The sequence below is a fragment of the Triturus cristatus genome, chromosome 4_2 (assembly GCF_964204655.1).
Source record: "Triturus cristatus chromosome 4_2, aTriCri1.1, whole genome shotgun sequence".
Lineage (NCBI taxonomy): Eukaryota > Metazoa > Chordata > Amphibia > Caudata > Salamandridae > Triturus > Triturus cristatus.
The window spans coordinates 328,265,910-328,287,179 of record NC_140586.1 but is presented as its reverse complement, the minus strand read 5'-3'; the positions used below and the strand labels follow the sequence as shown (position 1 = coordinate 328,287,179).

Genomic DNA, 21,270 nt, shown 5'->3' with positions numbered 1-21,270 from the left:
AACAAACGTGTGCCAAATGGAGATGGAAGTAGAGACAATACATCAAACCAACAAAACAGTGATTAATCTGTCCAATATGACATTGGATGAAGTGGAAAAACAACTTCTGTCACTAGGGCTTTCGTATTGTCCTGAAAGTTCTTTCAGCTATAGCAACACTAGAGTTGATATTTATAAGTTCATACGGGAACTCAAATTGAAAAATATTTCCTACAGAAATCTACTGTTAACATCTCAAATGCCCCAACAAGATCGACATTGGCAAGCAATACAAATCTGGAAAACCTACAGATTTCAGATATCCATCTAATACAAGAACTTGAAGAATTACAAAATGAAAACTTGGATGACAATCATAGACCATCCATTCAAACAATTATACAACAAAAGGAATAAGACACACATGACTGGAGTATAACTCCTTTCAAACCCAAATCCTCCTTCACTCCTGTGATGCCCCAAGATAATATCGATGTTTTTAATGACAGCATAACTGAGCAACTCAAAATATTAAAACAATTAACCTACAAAAAAGGCAAGAGGGAGAGCGATTTCAACAAGAGTTATCACAACTTAATCAAGAAATTACAAAACAACAATCAAATTGTGATTAGAAATGCAGACAAAGGTGGAAATATTGTTCTTTGGCCAAAATCTGACTATGTAGCTGAAGCATATAAACAAATTGATGACATCGAATGCTACAAAAGAAGCAATGTGCTAACAGTCAGAACAGTGTACAATGATTATTATGCCAAATTAGCAACATGGAAAAACGAGGGTCTATTGACTGTTGAGGAGCATAAATTCCTGTACAATGAGTACCCAAGGATGCCAGTGATTTATTTTATTCCCAAGGTACACAGGAATATGTCATCTCCCCCGGGAAGGCCAATAATCTTGGCCGGAAATAGTTTACGGGAGAATACCTCACAGTATATAGATTTTTTTTTACAGGATTTTGTTTGTGAACTGCCAGGGGATTTTTTGAAGGCTATACATGATATTCCGTGGATTACTTGACTCGATGTAACCACTCTTTGCACAAGTATTGACCATCAAGATGGCTTAAGAGTAGTGGAGCACTTCCTAAAAAGAAGACCTATCAGACTGTACGAGCACAGCAAAATGATATTGTGTATGATAGAGTTTTGTCTAAACAACAACTTTTTCTCGTTTAACAAAAACATTTTCTCCAACAGGTTCGGGGAGTGGAAATGGGGACCTGCTTTTCCCCCAGTTACACGTGCTTGCACATGGGCTGGTGGGAGGAGCGGGTCCTCATGGAAGAACACAATGACAGCTGGGAGAAAAATGTAATCTGTTGGTTGCGATATATTGATTATTTATTCATAATTTAGAAGGGGTCCAAGGAGAGTGCTGCAAAATTTGTATCCAAGATTAATTGTAATAATGTTAATCTTAAATTCACAGCACATACAAGTTAATTGACAGTTGATTTTTTTAGATGTCCGTGTGTATATTAACAAGGACAGGACTGAAACTAAACTACATAGGAAAGTAACAGCAGGCAACTCAACACTTCATGCCAGTAGTTCGCATCCACGGCATCTAATCAATCCCTTTGGAGAGATGCTCAGGTTAAAAAGAATATGTATCTGTGAAGAGGAACTCAAAAAGGGCCAGCAAGAGTCTAAACTAAGATTTCTTGCTCATGGGCACTCTGCTCAAACTATTGATCAAGCCATTTACAAACAGATAAAACAAACAGAGTCTTTTTTTAATTTTTTTATTGAGCAGACATTGCATCTAAATCACAATACATGAATGATAAATAGTGCAATTAAGTGGAGAAGTGTGGCTCACTGGTTAGAGGAGGCAGACCTGGAAACAGAGGTCAGCCCGGGACCAGGGTTCAATTCCCGGCTCGGCTGGGTCTTGAGTCCATAAATGTCCATGGACTCGATAATTCTCGCTCCAGTGCATACTCAATTCATGGGTTCACACTCTGCAACTCTGGGCAATAGCTTGCTTAATCTCCACATGGGCCCCTCGCGGCGGGATGCCTGGCTTTCACCTTGCGGATGCCCTGCTGGGTTATCTCACAGGGGAATACCAGGACGGGTTCCCTAAGCAAGCGCTTAGAGACCGCTTGGTGATTTGCGCTATATAAATTCCTGCACAAGTGAACCATACAAAAAATAGCATTGCGCCTTGATCTAAACAAACCATCTAAAATACACAGTAAAAACATCTACAAATAATTCCCTTCATTATGTGTGTTATAGATGCTTGGCTCTGTTGTATATTATTTCAATACATTGGAGAGCTAGAGAAGTGCATATCACTAAAACTACTTTTTCTAAAATCTACTTATCCACTTCTCCCTAGCCTCTGCTCTAATCCATGTGGGCAATCCTGATTTGTAAAGAGCTGGTGCAAGAGTGCAATTATATTGCTATCAACATTTTGTCACTATATCATTCTATCCATTTAACCATTCATTACAAAGAAAAAAAACAAAGAAGAACATGTGGCATAGTGCTAAGAATAAAATACTCTGATATAAAAATAGGTCTTCCGAATAAAGTGCCTTAGTGCTTCTAGTGAATAATATATCCTTGGGTGCACTGAAACTGTGGTACAGCAAAATTGCCATATCATTAGAAACTCTAAAAAATACAATATTCATATGTTTTTCCCCCTTTTAACATTCTGTGAAAGAACCCACAAATCATGTAACACTGTGCAACCTATGCCTTGTTTACTTCAGCACCTTACTGCCAATATTGCCAGGTGGCCATTTATCTTTTAAGTCCCCCTACTCGCTTTGCATAAGCCTCTTCAAACTTCCTGGTGTGGGTCATTTTGTCTTTCCTGTGCAACTTTGTAGGAGGCTTTGTCATTCGCCAATTCTGAAGGATCAAGGAACGTGTAATCAGCAATACTATAAAAATAAAATATTGTTGGCCCTTTGTCAATTATTTGCTCCTTTTAGAGACACCAAATAATGCTAAAATTGGCTCTGGTAGAACTGTACATCCTATGGCCTGACTTATATCCCTTCGCTTAATTGCTGACACCCAAAGCAGTTGTGGAAATTACTGGATACATTTTGTGCAGATTTTCTGGAGTATAATATTCCAGCCATCATGACGAAAATGCCATTCTTTAATAATTGGCTGCCCGTAAAGTTTGCCCAAGATACCTATCCAACTATGAATATCACCCAAGAACTGATATCTAGTTCTTTTTGGAAGCTTCGTTATTTTTTAAAAAACTGGCACACTTATATCTGATTCCTGGATCATCTTTATGATGAAAAAATTATCTAATCCCCCAGTACTATTTAAACATCAAGAGGGAACATCTAGCAAGGCTGCCTGATAGTACATACAAATATTAGAACATGCCAACCCTCCTTCCTCTTTCTGCAAATGAAGCACCTCAAACTTCACCCTGGGCGTCTTTCTATTCCAAATAGAACTTCTAAAAACTGAATCAAGTTCCTGAAAAAAGTTATTATGAATTTTTATTGGCACATTAGAAAATAAAAATATTAACAAGGGGAGGATAAACATTTTTATCGTGGAAACACGACCTATGATGGTCAGGGGGGGAAAACAGAGTCAATATATTATTTAACAGACAACCAAACACAGACACCAAGCAATGTGATAAAAAAATAGAGATGATGAAACTAGGCTCATCATGACATTTAGTGAACAAGAACGGCAACTAAGAGCTATTGCTGAAACAATGGCCATTGATCTTAAGCGATCCTATCATTGGCACGCTACTCCCAAAGAGACCGGTAATCACCTTCAAAATGTCAGTCTCAATGAGCAATGCCTTTGCCAGTCAGTCCAGAATTGTTGGATGCCTGCACCTGGCCCTGTCTTAAAATTTTTTTTTTAAATGCAATGCATGCAGGGCATGCCAGTTTGGCGTCAGTATGACACAATGTTTCATAAAAGACCTGTCAAAATAGACCTGTCAAACTGATTTTGCATGGACTTGAATCTACTTGCCAATTGCGCGATATAGGGAGTACCAAACTGCAGGTGCAGCATTTCACCAGAGGTTGTGACAGTGAACTTAACAGCACCTCTGTTTTGTTACCTGTGATCAAGGCATTTTTGTCGAAACGTGTCAGGGTTGGATACTACTTGCGTGCAACCACTGTTACTTTGAATAAAATGCTGCTGGCTATCCAGAACCGGGCTTTGGCACTCTTTTGTGTGTTTGGATTTGCATTAAGGGATTCCCCGTCTCTGTCAGCCAAGGCCGCCCTGCAGGGTTTGGGCCCTGACGATGGAGTTAGTTTTGTGGAATATTTTGATAGGGGCACGACCCACTTGCCTCCGTGAGGCTCAACTGATTTTCCTGAAACTTTTTATGCCGTAGGTGAGAAAGGGAGACATTTACTTAGTCTTGGTAAGATCCGGACGCCCTGCATGCATAAACTATATTTTTTATGGCAACAGCAATGAACAAACAATAAAAACTTTGCAAGGCATTTCAATAGAACATTTAAATGCTTATTGCTACATATATTTGAATCAGTACTGCAGTGTTCAATGCTATTTGGCAAGATTTACATTGTCCTGCAGCACAAAGAGAAGTATGGGAATTGTAGTATTTTATCACTGAGGCACGTGACAATGAACTTAAAAGCACCTGTGTCTTGTTAAGCTACCACTTATCTGTGATCAAGGCATTTCTGATTAAAAACGTCAGGGTTGGATACTACTTGCGTGCAGCCACTGTTAGTTTGAATAAAATGCTGCTGGCTATCATATATATAGGAAGCACATCCAGGAAGCAGTGCGGCGTGGTAGTGGTGGAATCTTGGAAGAATCTCTATTGGAAAAACACCAGCACCGCCAGTAGATCGAAGCAAGCTGACCAACGAAAGTGGAACGCTGAGATTGTATCAGGCGAAGGCAAAACCAGGACTGGATGAATATCGGAGGCGACCGAGTCGGAGGACGCGCAAGCCTATCGAGAAACCAGTTCGGGGAAGTCGAATATGCCATTTCAAACGATACACTCGTGAGCTTACTGGCTGGATGTTTATACTTTGAACTCTGAAAATAGTTGAGAGTATTACACGTATCGCCAGGGAAAGTGGCGAAATACGGACTTTAGATAAATCCACGACTGCATCCAAGGCAACCGCAACAATGTTTAGTGAGGAGGAGAGACTGGAGGCGGCTGCCACGGTCTTTGCAGTGAAAGCTAATGAAGGAAGCAAATATAAAAATGAACAAGAGAGCAGTATACCGCCAAATTCATTGAAAGGGTTATTTCAAACACTTGAAAAGACGTACGAAAAAGAAGTGCGTAAATGGTGGGAATCAGCATCTTTAACACGCTATCTTGAGGTTGATCGTATCCCTCGAGGATTAAGAATATATACGGTGCCATCCTATGAAAATCCGGACCCTAATCTGCTACTAGAATGGTCAGACCATACTACAAGATCAGCAAAGGGAATGGTAGAAATTCTGATAAAATATGCGATCAGCGACAGAGTGAAATTAATGGAAGAAATAAGAAGACTGGAAGAGCTAATCGCAAAGGATTCGGCAACAGAAACAGCTGAAACCCTGAGGCAACAAATGAAACAACGCTTACTCAAATATGAAGAAACAATAAGAAAGCGTAAACGTGAAAAATTTGCCCGAGATCAACATGACTACGAGTCTGGCAGGGTTCTAACATTTGCCAAGAAATTCGACATGCCGAGAAAATCAATACAAGAGGCAAAGAAAACTAATGTTGAAGTGACAAGAGATACGTCAGAGTCAGAGATAGACCCTGAACAATCTGAACCAGAGGGTGCATCTAATGTGATAGAAAGCACAGGAGCAAGAGTAAGTTTTCCCAAGGAATACGAGGTAATCCAACAATCATGGCGCCAACTCCCACAGAGAACAAGACCTCCAGATTTAGCAAAAGGAAAACAAGAAGGGGCAAAAAAGGTAAATAGACAACAAACTCCGAGGGTCACCAGGAGCAGAAGGGGAACCAACAAAAAGTAAAATCTGAAGATCTAACCGTAGTAAACCTATCGAAAAGAAAATTAACAAGAATAGAGGAGCAGGTACTACGAAAGGGCCTGTCATTCTGCCCAACAAATCAATGGGACTATGTTCAAACACGGATTGATCTCTATCTTTTCATACGAAAACTAAAGCTCAATAAAATGTTCCATGGGAGAATTCCAAAACCCGCGAGGAATCCGGACCGGACAATTGACCCGATGGATCTATTAACTGGAAGTGGACTACCAGCCTTAAGAGCTCTTCATGGTTTGCGAGAAGAAATCGAAGGAGACAATGTGATACAACCAACAAGTGACACAGAATTTCTAGAACAAAATGAAATAATACAAACAGGAATGGTCACTAACTTAAAGAAGAAATCTAGATTCATACCAAGAACAGCGTATGATATGATCGACAGTTTTCATGAGCTGGTAATCAAGGATTTGAACAAGTTAAGAACTAACCCTAAAGGAACAAATAAGAAAAATCAAAATATCTCACTGGAAGAACGTCAAGCGATAAAAGCGTTACAGGAAGATCTGACAATTGTAATAAAACCGTCAGACAAAGGCGGGAATATTGTCATCCAAGACAGTGTGTCATATGAACGGGAAGCTTTAAGGTAATTAAATGATCATGTGTGCTATGAGAAAATTACAACTAAAGATTATAACCAAAGCATTCTTGAGTTTTATGGAATGATTGATTTTTGGAAAAATAAGGGGATTTTAGGTCAAGATGAATATGATTTCATTAAAACAGAACACCCAGTTACCCCTACTTTCTATCATATCCCAAAACTCCATAAAGATGACTAAAAGCCCCCGGGGAGACCAATAGTCTCATCCATGGGCAGTCTTTTGGAGAATACCTCAATCCTGGTAAACAATGTGCTGTGCCCATTTGTATTTGATCTAGTGTCTTATATAAAAGATAGTACTGATTTTATTAAGATAATTGACAATATGAATTGGGAAAATTCTTTCTTTCTTGTTACTCTTGACATTACTAGTTTATATACGAGTATTCACCATGGCCAGGGAGAAATGGCCATAAAATCCTTTCTGAAAATGAGACCACTAAAATACACAGAACATAACGAAATGATTTTACAATTTCTGTCATTTTGTTTGAACAACAACATCTTCACCTTCGGTGAACAATTGTACATCCAAAAACAGGGTACTGCGATGGGCACGTGCTTCGCCCCCAGTTACGCGAACCTTTTTGTGGGCTGGTGGGAGAAGCACGTGGCCTGGGCAGGTACCAATGAAGCGTGGGCACAGAAGATAGGAATCTGGACCCGCTTCATTGATGATATATTTTTCACCTGGACAGGCAATAGACAAGAACTAGAGGAATATCTTGAGAATTTGAATAGAAATGATATCAATCTTCACTTTACAGGGACCATCAGTGAAAGGGAAGTACCATACTTAGATCTTTTGGTATATGCGGATAATGGCACACTCAAGACAAGACTATTTCGCAAACCAACGGCAGGTAATGCAACTCTGCACTTCACCAGTCAGCATCCACGCTGTCTGGTGAATAGTATACCATATGGTGAATGTCTTCGTCTAAAAAGGAACAACACTACAAAAGAAAATTATAAAATAGCCACTGGAGAAGCTGTGAAACGCTTCGAACAGAGAGGGTACCCTCAGCATATCTTAAAGACAGCAACAGAAAGGGCAGAAACACGAAAAAGAGAAGATCTCCTAAGTAAGCCCCCAAAAGTAAATAATGATGGCACCATCAGACTCATTTTAACTTTTTCCTCAGACTCTGGAGAAATCCGCAAAATTCTCAAAAAACATTGGGGTATGCTCCAGGCAGATATGATCATTGGCCAACAAGTGACAAAACAACCAAGCATAACCTATAGGAAAAATGTTTCTTTAAAGGACATGCTAGTACATAGTTATTTTTCAAAAAAGGATACAGGCCACCATGAAATCAAAGGCTTCTATCCATGCCTAAAATGTAAGGCGTGTAAAAATAGCACAGTAACAAAAACCTATCTGATCCCTGGAAATGACCAATCAAAAAACGTCACCAAACTACTCAACTGTAACTCAGACTTTACAGTTTACTGCCTGGTGTGTCCGTGCAACCTTCGATACGTGGGGAGCACGATACACCAGACAAAGAAAAGAATCCTAGAGCACATGCGTGCGATAACTAAAATTGATAAGAACTATCCTGTGGCCAGACACTTTGCCGAAAGGCATAAAAGTAATAGCAATCTTTTAAAATTCTTCTGCCTAGATCGAGTCCCACCCCTTAGAAGAGGTGGTGACAGGATAAGAACTCTCAGACAGTTAGAATCAAAATACATCATAGAACTTCGTACCCTGGCACCGAATGGATTAAACTGTGAGGAAGAAATGTGAATACATGTTGGTTAAAATAAGAGAAAAATGAGAAATTTTCTATAACAACTATGATATAACAGGATGAAGGAACACTTTATGAGGAAAATATAGGATGAGTAAAACAAAAAGAATAGTGAATGATGAAAAAGTGAAGACTAAGGAAACCAACATAGAAAAGAATCATAATCGCATGTTTTGTGATAAATATAGAACATCCCAAATGAATCAATGGCAATACTATTGAGAAAAATATTGTTTTATGGTTATTGTTTAGAGAAGTGGAAATTTTGGCTCTCTAAAACATTCTTAACATGGGCTTTCAAAAAATACAAAAAATACAAAAAATACACAAAACACACATATATATGTATTTTTGTCAACACTTTTCCCTCCTAAGGAACTGATATTTTGTGAGAAACTTGATTGATTTTAACTGTTAATATGTCCAACCCATAGAATGATTGATAGAATTCGAGACTCTGCGATCACAATTGCCCATCCAGGGCTTGATTTTACTTATAGGGATTCGAAATAATGAAATAAGAATATCCCTAGAAAATAAAATATGGCATGTCCCCAGCCCATCTAGGGCGAAATATTATGAAGGAAAGGTATTCCAATTAATTAAGTAATTACTCTGCAAAATAATAAATGACATGCTTGTTGTATTTGCATTTGCACACATGTCCCCTGCCCATTCAGGGCGTAATATTATGAAGAAGGGTATTCTAATTAATTTAGGAATTACTCTGTATAAGAAGAGATGATATGCTTGCTGTATATGTATTTGCACATATGTTTTCAGAACTCTAGGTATAGGAATATAACATCTCCTTACCAGTTCAAAATGGCAGCTATTTAGATCTGCTTATTTGAAAGAGTTTTTCGAGTTTTGCAGTCCTCTTTTCATTTCAATTCAAGATGACGTGGGTGGAACAATGTTCATTTATTCGGTGCAAACATTGTATGCATTGACATTGACAAAGGACAGCATGGCCGAAACGCGTTTGTCTGCCGTTGGAGCGGAATAAAAGAACTTAAAATACTGACAAAGTGTGTGCGCCATGTTTGTGTCTATGACTCAACACTTGGAGAAATATATATATATATATATATATTACCTACTGGCGGTCGCCAGTAGGTAGTTATAGTTAGGACCGTGTTTCCATAGGAAATCCGCAACATTCTATTTTGAATAACTTTGGCACCGATTGACGAATCCTGGCGAAATTTTCAAAATAGGTGGGGCGCTCTGCTCCGCTCCTACCCTGAAAGTCTCGGGGGGATTCGTCAAGCGGGGGCTGAGAAAAAGGGGGGGTCCCAAAACGTGTTTTCCCCATGCATTTTTCCATAGGACCTTTAGTCCAAGCTACAGTCCGAACGGCTGAACAGAATTACTTGAAATTTGGCAGAGAGGTAGTCCTCAGTTCAGGGATGTGCCTTTTGTAGGTCTGGTGTAAATGTGTTCAGTATTTGCTGAGAAAATAGCATTTAAATCAATATATATATCTATAGGCGCACTCCGAGCGCGTACGGTAAGCTTACCGTACGCGTACGCTGCCGTGCGCGAGCGCAATTCTGATTGGTGGTTACATGACTGTAAACATTCGAATCGGTCGAAATCAGGAAGTGTCGGCCTCCATTTTGTGTGTCTCACACTGATAAACAAAGGAGGAGAACGTGGAAAGGGGTCAACGAAGAGAGTTGCAGACCCCCTAGCGTTTGTCAGGGGGTCCAAGAAGGTCATAAAAGTATGAAAAATACATTTACATTTTTTTTTTTTAAATCGTGGGGTGCGCGTACGGTAAGCTTACCGTACGCGTATGGTAGAAAAAAAAACCAATAAAAAAATAGAAGAAAAAAACAAATTTAAGTGTTAAGATATTAGGGGGCTCTAAAAAGAGCCGTTGTGTTTATGAAGTGTTTTTTGGTACCTATAAGTAAGTACCGATGCAGAGTCTAAAGTTCTAGAGGAAGACTCTGTTGCCTTCATCAGTGAAATGTACACCGTCTCTTCTATAAATGCCTTGCATGTTGTAACGCAAGTTGTTGTGGTATATAGAACCCATACCATAGTCTCTGAGGAAAGCAGAAATAGATTTGTTGACGTGCTTTCTTGCTTTGTCAATATGCGGACAAAATTGGTTGGACCAGTTCCACTTTTGCCTTTGGCATATGTTAGTTTAGACACTAACCCATGTATTCAGTAAGATACATTTAATCATTCACTTCAACAGTCAGTAACACACCTACTAAATCCTCCATCCAGACACTTATACATCCATTCATTCTTCAATACAGCTTGGTATATATATAATACATATTTAAATTTTAAAGAAAACCACATTCACTGGATGATGTCAGCAGTGATGTCATTTCAGATGTCATCAGTGATGTCACTGACCATGTCATGAATGATGTAATATGTGACGTCATCAGCAGTGCATTGCAGGGGCGCGAGTTATAGTTAGCTGAACTAACTATAATGGTGGAATTTCTATGGTTTTGTATGAGTGAAATGTCCAACTAACTATAGCGGCCCCGAAACCTATGGTTTTTCAGTGAATTTCTAAGGTTTTTTAAATGCTAATTTCTAACTATAACATGCCTGAAACCTATGTTTTTTTCAGTGAATATAGATATAGATATATATATCAGATTCAACCAAGCGCGCCCTTTCGGCGAACAAAGAGAGCACGAACTCCACTTGTAGTAGTGCGATTTTCTTTATTTTCTCACAGTTATCTGTTCATAACGCGTTTCGGTCACCAAGTGACCTTGATCACATAACAAAACGCTTTACGGTAATACTTTTTGTACAACCCCCCAGTGTCATGTGATCACAATAGACAAAGTGAAAAGACTCTATTTTTTGCGTATGTCGTCATTCATCTCAACAACTTTACCAGCCGGTAATGCTCGTAAAGGCTTCATGATATATGTAAACATTCATTAGATTCATAATCTATAACGCATACAAATGTTGAAAATCGATAAATACATAAATAAATAAATAGGTGAATATATATAATGAGATAATTTGATTATCTAATTTACATTGTAAGGTCATTAAAAACCTGATCCACCGAATGGCTGCATCATTATTATATGAATACCGGGGAGATGTTGTGACGATTATCTTATTACATAAATGCACTTTAAACAAAATGGCTCATTCCCTGTTTTCTACACCACAGTATTTATGTTTTCAACATTATTTGTATGAATTCTAAAATCAGTATCTTTAAGCCATCAGATGTGCAAATTGAGCCTGTCAATCTCATTAAAGTGCTCATGTGCATAGTAGCTGCCTAATGTGCATAGTAGCTGCCTAATTAGTGAAAAGTGCTTAACGTGCTTGGTGCATCACAGTACATATATATACTAGGTGCAAATTATTAATTTATTACAATGTCACACATCTATTAAAATATTTTTTGGGTTTTATTTTTTTGTACATTCAAATTAGATGTTATTACTGGGCGTCAGGCTTAGATTTTTGTGTTTGTATATCTTTAGTATTTCAACCATCCCTGTGTTAGTCCTGTCATAGTTCTAACCAAATCTAAGTGGATTTTAGGCATAGTTAAAGAGACTATCAAGCATTTGTTTTACTTATTGGTTTGCGCTTATACCACAACTGTAGAACCTTACGGGCTATTTTTCACAGTTGCATAAATTATAAGATTCCTCCTGGTTTCACAAGAAATTGTGGAGATCTTCAATGTTATTAAGCCCTGTCGGTGTTTTGAAGTCAAATTCTAAAATCATGCGTGACTCGAGCTTTCTCAGCATCCGTTCTCTATTGCCTCTGCGGCGGAGATTGGGGACAGTATCCACTACATAATATTTGAGGCAGCTGATGTCATTGTATTGTTCGGTTTTAAAATGATGAGCCACTGTATATGTGGCATCGTTATTAAAGATGGCCCGTAAGTGCTGTAAAATTCTCACATATACCTGTAGCTTGGTACTCCCCACGTTTCTCAAGCCACAGGTACATGTCAGCACATACACTGCATACTCTGTCCGGCAATTGAAGTTACCTTTGATGGCTATCTTTTTAGGGCAGAAGGGTTTTACATAGTATGTTGTATTCTCACCAAACTTACAGGCCCTGTAAGAGGAGCATTTAAAGAATCCTTGCTTAGGTTTAAGCCACACTGTGCTCAAGCCGATATCTGGGGTGCTTTTAACTAGCTGGAATCTCATCGATAATGCCCGTCTAAAGGTAACTGTTGGTGAAGCCGGTAGCCTGGGGGCCAGTACGCCATCTGTGAGTATTATGGGCCAATTCTTATGAACTATTGACTATTAACTGTCTTTCTTGACTACTGTATGTGACTATCGTCTTTTGTACTGCATGAGGCTTGTGACATGGATACAGGTTCCAATTTCGTGTCAAGTTGCCTCTGTTGTAATAAGGACTCTCTAGTTCTACCATTGGCTTTTTTGGTGGCTTCAGTGAGGATTTTCTCATCATACCTCCTCAACCTGAATCTTATTTTGACTTCTTGTGTGCACCTTTGTAATTCTTCCTCTGTGCTGCATTTTGAGCCTAAGGAGTTCACCATAAGGAATACTTTTGACTAGATGCCTTGGGTGCGAGCTTTTAGCATGCAACGTAGAGTTGCCCGCCGTTGTTTTTGCGGTGCAGTGTGGTGTCCAGTTTGTTACCGGCTACATACACCTTCGTATCCAAGAAATCCACACTTAGAGTGCTGATGTGTGATGTGAATTTCAAATTTACATTGTTGTTGTTTATTTCCTGGATAAATTTATCTGCACTCTCCTGATCACCCTTCCACAAAATAAAAACATAATCGATAAATCGCAACCAATGCATGACATTTTCAGAATACATGGTTGAGTGTGTTGTCCTAAGAACCTGTTCCTCCCACCAGCCAACATACAAGCTAGCATAAATATATATATATTTCTGATCTCTTGCAGGACGTCCGGTGTATCTTATCTTATATCAGTTATTGCTTGTTTATTAATCAGTATTATAGTTTGCTCAGTTATTGATTCATGCCTTTAGATTATAAGTTTGCTACATATATTTGAATCTTATGCATTTGGTATCTGAGATAGCCTTTGTTTAGAGAGTATTATGTAATAAACCCCAAGCCTTATTCTAGAAGTGATAGAGTCTCTGCATTTTGTTAAATAAAACCCCTTTTCAAAAGGTGCTGTTTGTTTTGTATTGAAGTCTTGCTGTGCCAGGGGTGGTAAGACATGCTCAAAAGTGTACATTATTCAAAGGTGCAGTGGTATATTTGCCTCCCAGGTGGGAGTGCAGGGATTGGGTGTGGCTTATTGGTGAGAAGCCACATTCAAAACAATCTTGGAGGAAGAAGTCTACATATTGTGTTATTTTTTCACATATCCCTCCTATGGCAGAGATAATTTGTCTGCCGGGCATCGGGGTAGTCTTCTTGTGGATTTTTGGTATTAAATAGATCGTAGGGAGTACAGGGAATTTGTTGTGCATGAATTTGTATTCCTCATTGGAGATTAGTCCTTGTCTTTTCCATTGTTGTAGATCTTTTTTCAAACCCTATTTTGCATTCATTCATGGTGGTTTTTTCATAAGAGTCAGTATTATCTAATTGGCGATGTGCCTCCTGGATATACTCCTTTCGAGGCCAAATAACTATGTTTCCGCCCTTATCGGACTTATTGATGACAACCTCATGATTGTTTTTGAGTTTTTTAATCAGATTTTCATACTGGCGGTCACAATACTTATTGTTTCTGTTCCTGTGATTTACTCTGTGGTAAAGTTTGTTTAGATCTTCGATCACCCGTTCATGAAAAATATATATATAAATTCACTGAACAAACAAAGGTTACAGGGGCATTATATTTAGGCTCAGATTTCACTCGTACAAAACCAGTGAAATTCAACATTTGTAGTTACCTGAGCTAACTGTAACGTACTCCTTGCAATGCACTGCTTATTCCCTCACATATTATACCACTCATGACATGGTCAGTGACATCACTCATGACATCACTCATGACATCTCAAATGACATCAGAGATATTTTTATTCTAAGGATTTTTTAATTCTATTTCTTAAGTATAACATCCTTGTAACCTTTGGTTTTTAAGTAAATTTCTACGTTTTTTTTTCAATATTAAGTAAGATTCCCATCACAATGCACAGTGTGTGTGTGGGGGGGGTTTGAATGCAGGGTTTGGCCTGGTCTTGTGCTGCCCCCACCCAAGTTTGCTGCTTATGCTCCCTTCCTCCTAGCCATCCATTGTCTAAGTCCATGATCCTGCTCCTTTATTACAGCCATGTGTGGCTGTTGTTCTGCCACAGCCCTTCCCACCTGCCCTAAACAATTAGCTTGTTGCCCCATCCACCTACTCCCTACCTTCTGTTGTCCGAGTCCATGTACGAGACCCCTCCCTCCTGCCCTGCATGGTCTGATGTGCTGCCACTGCCCTCAGTGCGGATGTGAGGATTATTATAGGTCTTTCAAAATATTTTTATAAGGCACATCTATGTGCCTGATTTGAACCCAGGTGTGCACTCATTCAGTAAGGACTGTGTGGAGGGTGTAATAATCTTTTCCTGTAATTGAATTTAATATTCAGTTTGCCATTATCACTCGGTAATACGGATGCCTCATGAGTGTGTACTACAGACATCTGCATCTAACCTGTTACTTGTAGGTTTGAATCCTGGTAGACCATTTTAGTATATCAGCAATATGTGTAAAATTGTTTGGCGTATTAACAGGAGAGACAAATTTGTTTGTGGTGTTTGTTCGGTAAATTGTAAATTTGGCAATGACCTAATCTACGTTAGTGATACAGGTAGATGTTTGCAAATCTCTTCTGCAGGATCCTGTAGATTACCTCCCAGGAGTGTCATGGTGGCAGACAATGAAGAGAATGTTCGAAAGAAGAAGACATGGTAAGTGTGGCTCAGCATATAATACAACCCTTTAACAGCAGATCCATGTTCAAGATGTATTTCAATATTACCTATCTGTGCAAGGCAGCTGGGTTGTAAGTTCAAGCAAGCAGAAAGTGGCGAACAGAAATGTTTGACATACCCAACAATAGTAAATATCCATTATATACGCAAACAATGTGCCAAGTCAAGGAAATTAGGGAATATTATATATATATAGGTTGACGGACGAGATACTCAATCACAAACATGGCGGATGTCCTACAACAATTCAATTTACAGCAGCATGTGTGTGTTGGAAAGCGTTCCCCCGGGATGTTGCGGACTACGTTCCTGACCACCCGGAGGCCCACCTCTCCTTGAGTTCGGCCGAGCAAGAGCGGGGAGGCCCTTCCTGGAAGGGTCTCGTACCTAGGATCGCACACGCTGCACTACTATTTTCAGATAGAGGGACACCACACAGTAGTTCGTTGCAGGATAATAGATTTTATCATAGGTTATTAGGGATCTTTATGATCCGGAAGGCAGGAGCAGAATTAGTGCCACAAGCGGCAGAGGTCTCGTGATGAGGGGTAAGGGGTAGCGGGACAGTCTTTGAATCAGTGTCTCTGCGGAGTACCCGCCGCACAGCTCTCAATCCTCGAGCTGAGGGGGTGTTGCTTCTCTCAGCAATCTCTGCCGGTTCTCTTGGAGGCGTTAGAACAAAGGGCAAACCCAATAGTCACTGGGACCTGGGTAACAAACAGTATAAATGCAAATGGTCCCAGAACATACGTAAAATTGAAAAAAGGTAAACAAAATAACTGTTGCAACGAATAAGGCAGAACCAAAGTGTTATTTAATCACACTTGGAACAAGCACATAAATGCATTTGAAAAAATCACACTATTTATAAAGGTGCAGGGTGCCACGGGGAAGGGGAAGGAGTGACGAGTTAGGTAGGGTAGTAGGATAAGTGACATATAAGTGTTCATAACAATAATACAAATCAATTGCTGGGCACGTTGCTGTCGTGCCGATTAGTCAGGATTAGAGTCATTCATTGACAAAATTGAATGTTTAACCGAACAACCATATACAAGTGATAGTCCACAGTGCTCAACGCACTATTGAATGTATTGGCATGGTGGGATGTCGACGTTTCGACCCCTCTTCCAAGGTAGGTTGATTAAATCCTTACAGGTGGGGTCTTCCTCAGGACAAAGAGGATGGTTGAAAGGGGAAGGTGGGCACCAGTTAAAGGAACGAACATCTAATCAGTGTCAGCTTAACAGCAGGGCAAAAAGGCTCCAAAGACGGGTGGGAGTGAAAAGCACGTGTATTGCTTGAAACAAAAGGGAGGAATTGATTACTCCATCGAAGCACACCGTCGCGTAGATCGGTATGTTGAGTGAAAATGAATCACTGGAAAAACAGCCTCTTGAAGCGGCGTTCGAGACTCCAACTGCTCGGATCTGGCTGCTGTTAAGCTGACACTGATTAGATGTTCGTTCCTTTAACTGGTGCCCACCTGAGGAAGACCCCACCTGTAAGGATTTAATCAACCTACCTTGGAAGAGGGGTCGAAACGTCGACATCCCACCATGCCAATACATTCAATAGTGCGTTGAGCACTGTGGACTATCACTTGTATATGGTTGTTCGGTTAAACATTCAATTTTGTCAATGAATGACTCTAATCCTGACTAATCGGCACGACAGCAACGTGCCCAGCAATTGATTTGTATTATTGTTATGAACACTTATATGTCACTTATCCTACTACCCTACCTAACTCGTCACTCCTTCCCCTTCCCCGTGGCACCCTGCACCTTTATAAATAGTGTGATTTTTTCAAATGCATTTATGTGCTTGTTCCAAGTGTGATTAAATAACACTTTGGTTCTGCCTTATTCGTTGCAACAGTTATTTTGTTTACCTTTTTTCAATTTTACGTATGTTCTGGGACCATTTGCATTTATACTGGTTCTCTTGGAGGAGCGGGCCGCGAGTCACTCAGCAGGCACCGGAGGTTCGTAGTTCGAGGAGCCGCGGCGACGTCGGCAGGGCTCAGATGGATCAGAATTCGGGGAGCCGCGACAGCGTCAGCAGGGCTCAGATGTTTCAGAGTTCGAGGAGCCGCGACAGCGTCCGCAGGGCTCGGATGGTTCAGGGTTTGGGGAGCCGCGACAGCGTCAGCAGGGCTTGGATGGTTCAGCGTTCGAGGAGCCGCGACAGCGTCCGCAGGGCTCGGAGGGTTCAGGGTTCGAGGAGCCGCGACAGCGTCAGCAGGGCTCAGATGATTCAGAGTTCGGGGAGCCGCGACAGCGTCAGCAGGGCTCAGATGTTTCAGAGTTCGAGGAGCCGCGACAGCGTCAGCAGGCTCTCGTCAGTCCAGGTCTTCTTCTCCTCCCATCCCTTCAGCACCCCTTGTTATACTCCCCCTCCTCTTTGAAGTCCGGAGTCCTCGTGGAGAGGGGTCTGGTGCCTGGGGCGGTGTGTCGGGGTTCTGGTCCTTTGATTGGTTCAGGGGGGTCCTGGAGGGACTCCAGACACCCAGCAGGTGAGGCGCCTGCTCACCGGGGGCCTGGTGGTCGATCGAACCTCCCTCGGGGAAGAGACCAGAGGTGTGACCGGATCGGCGCCTCTCGGTCTGGTTTTGGGGGGGTTTCGCCCTCCCTCAGTCGGGCATGCGTGTTGGGGATCTGGCCGGCCCTCGGGAGGCTGGCCCACGGGGGCCGGGAGGCTGTAACATCGAGGTTCGGCGTGGTTGCAGGGTAGCTGGCTGGTCGGGAGGACCCACGCCACGAGGCCGGTCTCACACGGGCCCCCCCCAGCTGAAAGGCGGGGAGAACTACCCATCCACTTGGGAGTTCTCCTCGCTGAAGCGGAAGAATCGGGACAGGCCGTCCGCGTTGGAGTGGTCCGTCCCGGGGCGATGTTCCACCGTGAAGTCCATTCCCTGGAGGGAGATGGACCAGCGTAGCAGTTTGGGGTTTTCCCCTCGCATTCGCATCAACCACTGCAGGGGTCGGTGATCCGTTTGTACTCGGAAGTGTGTTCCGAACAGGTAGGGCCATAGCTTTTTGAGGGCCCAGACTACTGCGAAGGTCTCTCTCTCAATTGTGCTCCACCGCTGTTCTCGGGGCAGCAACCTTCGGCTGATGAAGGCTATGGGCCGATCTATGCCCTTGTCGTCGAACTGGGAGAGGACTGCCCCGATGCCGTGTTCCGAGGCGTCCGTCTGGACCACAAACTCCTGGGCGTAGTCGGGTGCTTTGAGCACCGGAGCCGCACACATGGCGGTTTTTAGGGTGTCGAACGCCTTCTGGCAGGAGGGAGTCCATTGTACTTTCTTGGGGTGTTTTTTGGAGGTTAGTTCTGTGAGGGGGCCTGCGATGCTGCCATAGTTCTTAATAAACCTCCGGTAGTACCCGGTGAGGCCCAGGAAGGCCCGGACTTCCGTTTGGGTCGTGGGGGGTTCCCAGGACATGATGGCGTCGATCTTTGGCTGGAGGGGGGCGACCTGCCCGCTTCCCACCTGGTGCCCCAGATAGGTTAGGGAGCCGTGCCCAATTTGACATTTGCTGGCTTTGATGGTGAGGCCGGCCCGGCGCAGAGCCAGCAGGACTTGTCGGAGGTGCTGGAGGTGTTCGGTCCATTGGGAGCTAAATACCGCTATATCGTCGAGATACGCTGCGCTGAACCCCTCTAGTCCGGACAGGACCCGGTTCACCAGCCGCTGGAAGGTGGCCGGGGCATTCTTCATTCCAAACGGCATCACCCTAAAGCGGTAGTGCCCATCCGGGGTGGAGAAGGCGGAGCGCTCCTTGGCTCCCTCGGTGAGGGCAATCTGCCAGTATCCGCTCGTTAGGTCGAAGGTGCTGAGGTAGCGAGCGGCCCCGAGGCGGTCAATGAGCTCGTCGGCACGGGGGATAGGGTGAGCGTCCGCTCGGGTGACCGCATTGAGTCCTCGGTAGTCCACGCAAAACCTCAGTTCGGGGGCGACACCCGGGGTAGCCGCTTTCGGAACCAGGACTACCGGGCTGGCCCAGGGGCTGTCGGAGGGTTCAATCACCCCGAGGGCCAGCATCTTCGCTACCTCGGTCTGGATGCTGGTTCGGACACGATCAGGGACCCGGTAGGCTGGTGTCTCACGGGTGGGCTGTCGCCGGTGTTCACGTTGTGGACACACCAGTTGGTGACCCCAGGGGTTAGGGAGAAGAGGTCCGCGAACTGCCTTAGGAGCTGGCGGCAGTCGGCGGACTGTTGGGCTGTGAGGGTGGTTGATAGTCTCACCCCTTCCACGGAACCATCGGTCTCTTTCGCCCCCAGGGGGTCTGGAAGGGGCTCGGTGTCTTCTTCGGCCCCATCGTCGGTGGCCAGGAGCAAACTCAATTCTGTCCTTACAAAGTGGGGTTTGAGGCGGTTCACGTGGAGAACCCGGAGGGGGTTCCGCGGGGACTGCACATCGATGAGATAGGTGACTTGGCTCTTCCGCTCGACCACCTTGAAGGGTCCAGTCCATTTATCTTGGAGGGCGCAAGGCTTCACCGGGGCCATGACCCAGACTTGTTGGCCCGGCTGAAACTCGACCAGCGTAGCATTCTGGTCATACCAGCGCTTCATCTCTTCCTGACTAGCCTCGAGGTTCGCTTCTGCGAGTTCTCTGAATTTCCGGGTCTGGTTGCGGAGCGCCAAGATGTATCGGAACACATCCGGAGGGGTCCCCCGGGGGGTCGTTTCCCAACCCTCCTTGACCAGGCTCAGGGGTCCCCGGACGGGGTGTCCATATAGCAGTTCGAATGGGCTGAACCCCAGGGATTTTTGGGGAACCTCCCGGTAGGCGAACAGGAGGCATGGGAGGAGGACGTCCCACCTCCGGCGTAGGGGTTCCGCGAGGCCCATGATCATTCCTTTCAGTGTCTTGTTAAAGCGCTCGACTAGGCCGTTCCCTTGGGGGTGGTACGGGGTGGTGAACTTGTACGATACTCCGCACTGCTGCCAGAGGGACCTCATGTATCGGGAGATAAAGTTCGTACCCCGATCACTCACGACTTCGCGGGGGAACCCCACGCGGGAGAAGATCCCCATCAAGGCCCAGGCCTACCACGGGGGCCGTCACGGTGCGGAGAGGGATGGCTTCGGGGTAACGGGTGGCATGATCCACCAGGACGAGGATGAACCGGTGGCCCTGGACTGTCTTGGGGTCCAGTGGTCCCACGATGTCGATCCCTACCCGCTCAAAAGGGGTACTGACGACTGGGAAGGGTTGCAGCGGAGCCTTGCGCTTTCCCCACTCTTTCCGCTGGCCTGGCACGTGGGGCAGGATTTGCAGTGGGCCTCCACATTTGCTCGCATCTGGGGCCAATAGAAGTGGGTGACGAGTCGCTGGTAGGTCTTATCTTGGCCTAAGTGTCCGGCCAGGAGTACATCGTGGGCCAGGCCCAGGAGGAGACTTCGGAAGCGCAGGGGTACCACTAGTACTCGGGCCGATCCCAACTCGGCCGACTTCTGTTCGCTGTACAGGAGGCCATTTTCCCTGTATACCCAGTGGTTGCCAGTCTGGTCGCCTGCTGCTTGGGCCTCGGCCTGTTGTCGGGGTCCAATGAGGGACGGGCAGGTGGATTGTTCTTGGCAGAATTCTTCTCGGGAGGGGCCTCCTTCGCAGTGCCACTGGGCCATTTCTGGCAGGTCTTCGAGCTCGGTCAGGGGTTCGGGGTCGGAAGGCACGGACCCCTCGTCGGGAACGGTCGCTTCGTCCGGAAGGGGGTCGTTGGCCTCGGGTGGCGCATCTGGGACCTCGGGGATGGTGGCGGTGCTCCGCGGCATGGCCTCCCCCTCCTCGGAGGAAGGCACTCTGAGAGTCATCGAGCGCGTGGTGGCGCATACCCATTCGGGTAGACCCATCATCTCGAGATGGGCTCTTCGTTCCACTTGTCCCCACGGGGAATTCTCGAGGTCGTTG

The 21,270-nt window shown here is 43.8% G+C and overlaps 1 pseudogene; it reads left to right on the top strand.

Moving 5' to 3' along the window:
- LOC146833813 (flavin-containing monooxygenase 3-like) overlaps positions 1-21,270 on the top strand; it is a 248,842-nt pseudogene that overhangs the window by 171,342 nt on the left and 56,230 nt on the right.